Below are 7,581 nucleotides of genomic sequence, written 5' to 3'. Positions count from 1 at the left end.
AACGATTAAATTAGATTCGGGGATTTGTCAATATGCCGTGTGTCCAAGCAATATCTATGATGGGCATGCAGAGAGAAAATCCTCGTAAACTTTTTGGGGTGGCACACCCTCTTTCCTCTGTGCTAGTAGTATTATGAAATTTTAGCAACCGCTCATTAGCCCTACTAAAACAACATGGGATAGGGAATAATAGGGATACCTAGTCCTTCCTCCCCCTACTCTCCCCTCATAGAACACAGCTCTAAAAAAGCTCATATAATACAACTTCTTTGTGAAAATAGCTAGTGGGTTTAGCATCTCTTCTTCAACCCATGGTGAAAAATAGCTAAATGGATAAGTAGATGTAGCCCATTTGTCATCTTCAACCAATGGTAAGCATTGGAAAGGATTCATAAAGATTCCCCAAACCTAGTCCTTGTGTATGGGCTCGCTAGGCCTAGTTAGTAAAACTGTAGCCTAGGCCCTACACAACAACATTTTTCACCTTAGCTTACATTTTATTAAACTGGTAATTCTTCTTGTTAATTTGCGAAGCATAAGCTAAGGGCCTCTACACATTACCCACCATCTAATCAAAAGGGGCAAGGGGGTCATGATTTGTGTGTGTGTGTGTGTGTGTGTGTGTGTGTGTGTGTATACACACACACTTGAAGTGACATTCATGACGTCTTAACATCTTCACCCTTTAACTTTTTAAAATAGTCGTTCATGTTGAACATCAATTTCTTTTCTTCAAGTGTGTGACATGTTTGTCTTCTTAAGAACTAAAAGTGTGTGACATGTTTGTCTTCTTAAAAAACCAAAAGTTGATCGCTTTTGTAGACAAAGTTGTCCCCCTCTCTCTCTCTCTCTCTCTCTCTCTCTCTCTCTCTCTCTCTCTCTCTCTCTCTCTCTCTCTCTCTCTCTCTCTCTCTCCATTGATTGGGTGTATAACCCTCTAAGTCGACGTTAAGCAACTCCGTCTCCGTGTGTGTGTGTGTGTGTGTGTGTGTGTGTGTGTGTATTAAAGAGGACAATTCTCACTACCTTTCTTATCACCCAAGTGTGGTAGATTGGCTAGTTGAATTGCCTTTGGGATGACATGAACCCACCTGGGTTCATGTCTCTTCGTTGATTGGGTGTATAACCCTCTAAGTCGACGTTAAGCGACTCCATCTCCGTCTCTCTCTCCACCATCAATTATTTTCTTCTACAATCACATAAAGTGTTAAGTTAAAAATTAACTATAATTAAAGTATTAATTATTTTTATTTTTCTTCTTTCAAAATAATGTAAAAGTACTTTAAGCTTGAGGTGTAAGTATTAATTATTTTTCTTCTTTCAAAATAATGTAAAAGTACTTTAAGCTTGAGGTGTAAATTTGCATATGTATTTTCTTTTCTTTCTTCTGAGGGTTTACTTATTTTATTATGCTATAATAGTGCTAAGATTTTTGAAAGTACACTACTCACACACACTAGATGCCATCGCTTGCACAAGGGGAGATTTGAACCCATCACCTAGGGACTCTGAAACTCCTTCCTTAACACTGCACTACCACGTGATTGGCTTAGTACCAAGATTCAAATCCAAGACATGTACATCCACAAGCCGAGGGTGTTACCACTTGGACTAGAGTCTGTCTACTTACATATGTGTTTTCTATGCCTACACTTTTATTAAAATGTAAAATGATATTCGATGTGTAGAAATGATCATGTCATTGTCAAAGGCCTACTAAGTGTGTGTGTGTGTGGCAGTGAAAGATAACTTTATTTGAATGCCAAGGCCAATCATAGGTGTAAAGGAAGAAGGCATGCATCGAAAAGCAAAGTAAATACATGTTTTTCAAGGTTTTAAATAATGCTACAAACAATGTAAGGTTACTCTTGTTTGTAAATTACACTCGTATTAGTAATGCTTAATCGTATAAAGATGATTTAGTTAAACTTTTTTATCACTTTTCTCAATAGAAAAAACATATCATATGTCTTTTGTCATAAACAAAGGGTGTCTTTTCTAGCACTTTTCCTATTAGAAAAAACATGTCATAAAAAAAGACATAGCAAATGTCTTTTGTCATAAGAAAAGGTGTCTTTTCTCACAAGAAAAGGTCACAAAAAAGGCATAGCATATGTTGATGAGCATGTGTTGCTATCATGACTAGCACAAATTCAACTTCTATACATGTCTTACAGTATATGCCACCAACTCAATAGTTATCAAAGGACACCCTTAGACTATAATATAGTGTTGTTGAAAAATAAAGAAAGTTGCCAACTACGAGCTAGTGCAATGGAAAAGTTAGAAGTTGAGCATCTCGAGGTTAAGGGTTCAATTCCTTCCTATGCAAGTGGTGGCATGCATTGATGTGTGGGTGTTGATGTTCTTCTTTCAAATTTCCAACTAATTTGGGAAGGGGGGGGGGGACAAAAACAATTGCTCTAAAAAGAAAGATTCCTAGACATTGCTTAAGAGAACCCATCTAGTGCACCCATCTTAAGACCACCCAGTTGGTTGTCTTAACATAGCATTATCTAGTGCAACCATAAAAATTAAGTTGTTGTGAGCTTCTTACATGATGGTACTGATGGGGTAGCTACTCTAATTGATCATTTGCCCATTCTCAATTAGAAATGGGTCTAGCTCTCTAGTGCCCCATGTTCCTAATTTAAAGCATCTTGAGTCTTGACTTGCTTTGAGCTTCTTACATGATGGTACTGATGGGGTAGCTACTCTGATTGATCATTTGCCCATTCTCAATTAGAAATGGGTCTAGCTCTCTAGTGCCCCATGTTCCTAATTTAAAGCATCTTGAGTCTCGACTTGCTTTGAGCCAACTCTTGATGCCTCTTCAAGAGGGTTGGGCATCTAGCATTGCTAAAATAGAGTTAAAAATGTCCTTTGGGGCCTTTTTACACAAAAGGAATATTTCATGTCAATATCTTCCCACTTTTTAATATGATGTCAGAATATGTCATCATGATACCTTTGAGCCAACTCTTGATGCCTCTTCAAGAGGGTTGGGCATCTAGCAAATGTCCTTTGGGGCCTTTTTACAAAAGGAATATGTCATGTCGATATCTTCCCACTTTTTAATATGATGTCAGAATATGTCATGGTGATACCTTCCCACTTTCAAATATGATGTCTTATGGGGAGTATGTAGGACTCTTCAAAGCACTGCAATGAAACTGATGTGGTGTGTCTCAATCTTTGATGTGCCATTTGTTGAGAAATGTGGTGTCAAAGAGCACAAGGAAGAGGTAGGGAGTGAGTTGAGTAGCCAAGAAAGTGCAAAGCATAGCATGAAGCCACATGAGCAAAGGAATATATCTCACATTGATATACAAGCCCAAAGGTGTACCTCCTCATATAAAAGGGGGCTATTTAAAGCAATGAAATCATATCACTTGCACACATATTTGGTTACAAGTCTTAATCTTGTAACCTAATTATGCTCGAGTCTATTGCACATACTCATCATCTCACGAGTAAACTTAGATTACACCCATCTTAGATTAATTCACTTTGATCATATTAGATTAAGTGTAAGATTAGCACTAATCACCTTGCTCATGCACATGATGTCTTTGATTCTCAACATGGTATTAGAGTCTTCACTAATCTTAACTCACTTAGGTCAATTACTTCATTAATGCTCTAATTACTCACTAATCACAAGCTTATCTCCTTCATCCTCTTGTGGCCTAAATTTCACAAGCTTGGCATTGCCCATCTACTCAGCCATTTGCTAAAACCTTCTAGCCACATATTTCTCACACCTAGGCGCTCACTTTACTGGAGGAATCAACCAATTTCGCGGTCCTCCCCATCCATAGTTCGCGTTTTCTAGCCGATTGGTTTTTTTGCTAATATTCCTTGTGTGCTTTGAATTAGGGCAATCCTCTTTAGGAGCTATTAGCAACCATAAGAGGAGTCCACAACTCACATCCTAGCCCAAATAGCCCATTACACAACCCGGGAGCAAGAAAAAACCAGTCTACGAGTTTCTAACGATTTGTGCCTTTTGCATGGATTGAGCTAGTTATTTTTAAGTGTGCCTTATCTACTCATTAAGGGCAACACTCTCATAAAAAATCCCCTTTAATACTTGCTTCCTCAATCTCAATTGAAGCCTCCATTAATCATTTGTGTTAATCACGTGATTAAGCACTAGTCACTATTATGAGTAGTCAAAAATTGGGCCAAATTAATTTTAAATTGGATGATTGGAGCATCAACATACTATGGGAAGTTCTCTCTTACATCAAAAACAATTGCACTCATTTGCATTGCTCAATTTGAGTACTTTCTACTAGTGTATTTTTAGCACATAGTTTGCATTCTAATCATTTTTCATCAACCTTGAAATCATCATTACAAGAAAATCCAAAGCACATTGCCAACCTTGTACGAGATTAGACATTGCTAGTGAAGCAAAACACAAGCTCATTGGTAAGACCTTCTCAAAATGGCAAACATTTCGCACTGTAAGGCATCATTTGGGGAAGGGTTAAATCCTTGGGAAACTCATCATAGAAAAATACATGTGCATAAGCATCAAAAGCAAAGAAAAAGTGCATTAAACACTATCATGAGCATGCTCAAAGCACAAGTGCATGAGATGACCATAGCACATAGCATGGCATGCATACTAAAAGCATTAGAGAAGAAGCATCAAGTGCCAACAAGAAGAACGATGTCCACACCAAAGGAGTTATCAAAGAGCCAAGAGTCAAGCTAAAGAGCAAAGACCAAGAGCCAAGAAGCAATCAACAAAGTGAAGAAGGAAACGACATCCACATGAAGAACAAAGTAAGCAACAAGGGATCTTCATCTAGAAAAAGTAAGGAGATCTCGAGCTAGCAGCACTAAGCAACATTGAGCTACCAATCACTACCCAATTCTCAAACAAAAATTTGTTGTTAAAAAAAATCATACTTCCTACAAAAAGTTCTTGTAACTACCCTTTAGTACCGATGATTTAGCTAAGGTATAATAAATAGCCAAAAATTTGTTACCTCACTCTTAGAAGAGACCTCTAGACCTCAAAGATAGGTCAAGTCTTTATCAAGGGGGGGACCTCACTCTTAGAGATGACCCCTAGACCTCAAAGATAGGTCAAGTCAGCATGAAGGGGGGTAAGTGCTAAAGTAGCATATGAGCCAAAGTTGCTCACAGCACACATGGGAATGTAGAAAGTAAAAAATCAAACAACATTTTGTAACCGACATCCAACCACCTTAAGTAGCCCACAGATTTGGCACCAAGGGGGGGTGTTGAGAAATGTGGTGCTAAAGAGCACAAGGAAGAGGTAGGGACTGAGTTTAGTAGCCAAGAAAGTGCAAAGCATAGCATGAAGCCACATGAGCAAACGGATATATCCCACATTAATGTACAAGCCCAAGGGTGTACCTCCTCATATAAAAAGGGGCTATTTTAAGCAATGAAATCATATCACTTTGCACACATCTCAAGTCTCTTTATGAGTATAAGTCTTAATCTTGTAACCTAATTGTGCTTGAGTCTATTGCACATACTCATTATCATGAGTAAACTTAGATTACACCCACCTTAGATTAATTCACTCAAATCACATTAGATTAAGTATAAGATTAACACTAATCACCTTGCTTATGCACACGATGTCCATGATTCTCAACACCATTTTAGGCTAGTGTTTGGATCCTTGTTGAACCCTCATTCATGTTGAAATTAAGCTTAACCAATGGTTTTCTTTGTGCATTGGTCCAACTATGCATCCATTTGCTATTGTACTATGGGGATGAGGGGGCCCAGTTGATGGATTCTCTAAGAAATGAATGTAATTTCTCCATAGTCCATCCATATGTGGTTTTTTTCATCCCATATATCCTACCACCCCTTTATGCCTTTTCTGTCCATCCACATGTGGTTTTTTTCATCCCATATATCCTACCACCCCTTTATGCCTTTTCTGTCAAGCTTTCGAGCTTTATTAACATTAATAATAGTTATTTGGTAGTGATGTGTGTGAACACACTAGGACTAGGCATGGCACTTTTTCCCTCTTTAGGAGGTTTTTAACTTATCTTCTTTGTACAGCACACATTCATTATCTATCTATCATCTCTTTATGTGCACCCTTAAGCTTCTCCAGTGTGTGTGTGTGTGTGTGTGCATTCCTGCAACCCTATTTCCAACATTTGTTATCAAAGCATACGCTCCTCGCCCATGTGCTGCTGCCTACTCTTCAACCTAAATCTCTTGTCTTCTTGAATCGGATCAAGGAGCCCTTTTGGGAGAAGAAAGAGGACCATAAAGTGTGCAGTACTTTGTGCTACCATTTTTCGGTCAAATTTTTATTTTAGGCGCATTTTGGGGGCCGTTTGCACGATTTTTGGTTTTTTTGCAGACATCTAAGGGGACCAGATTTGCACTATTCTTCAACGGATTCTGGAGTAGATTTTTCAGATCTATAGGCGGGTGTGCTTCTTTCTTGAATGGAGATTTGCATGAGAAGGTCTATGTATCTCAGCCTCGTGGTTTTTTTCATAAAAGTTAGGAATCAAAAGTATGTAGATTAAAGAAAGCTTTATATGGTCTTAAGCAGGCTCCTAGAGCATGGTATGAAAAGATACATGCATACTTAGTTTCACAAGGTTTTTGCAAAGGCCCAAGTGATAGTACCCTCTATATTAAGAGGACTAAGGATGTTTTATTGGTCATCATGTTATATGTTGATGACATGCTACTCATCTCACAGGCCCTAACGATGATCATATTTCAACTTTTATAGCTGATTTAAAGAAGTCTTTTGAGATGTCATATCTTAGACTGTTGCACTATTATTTGGGCATTGAGTTTTGGCAGCACAATGATGGCATTGTTATGATGTAGAGGAAATGCATAGATGCATTGTTGAAGAGGTTCAATCTTGAAGATTGTAAACCTGTGGTGGCTACACCTATGGAGCTAGGTTTACGATTAAGTCTTCACGATGTAGGTGACTCTTTTGATGTTGGCTTGTATCAAGAAGTTGTTGGATGCCTTATATTTTTGTGTAACACCAGGCTTGACTTTCAGTATGTGGTCTCAATGTCAAGCAAATTTATGCATAGCCCAGGTACAAAGTATTGGCATTTTGTCAAACAGGTGTTCTATAAAGGGCACTAAGCACATTGGGTTATTTTATCCCAAGGGGGTGAATCACAACTGCATGCATTTATTGACTCATATTGGGCTGCATATTATGACACAAGAGTGTCCATGAGTGGTTTTGCTTTTGCCTTGGTGATTTATGTATATCATGGCTCAATAAGAAGCAACCCACTATGGCCACTTCTAGCTGTGAAGTTGAGTACATGGCAGTGTTTACAGCTACGGTTGATTGTGGTTGGCTTAGGCGCTTTATTGCTAATTTGGGTATTGGTGAGTCCTTGCCACTACCATCTTCACTGACAGTCAGGGCGCTATGGCAGTTGCGAGGAATCTAGTTTTTCATGTTCCCACAAAGCACATTGAGGTGCACTATCATTATGTAAGGGAGAGATGCTTTGTATGGGAAATCAGCTTGGCTGATGTGCCAACACAGGACAACTTGGAAAATTTATTCATAAA

This window comes from Cibotium barometz, chromosome 38, assembly GCF_041138505.1.
Source record: "Cibotium barometz isolate CiBa-2024 chromosome 38, ASM4113850v1, whole genome shotgun sequence".
NCBI lineage: Eukaryota > Viridiplantae > Streptophyta > Polypodiopsida > Cyatheales > Cibotiaceae > Cibotium > Cibotium barometz.
Note: the sequence above shows the minus strand (reverse complement) of the source record.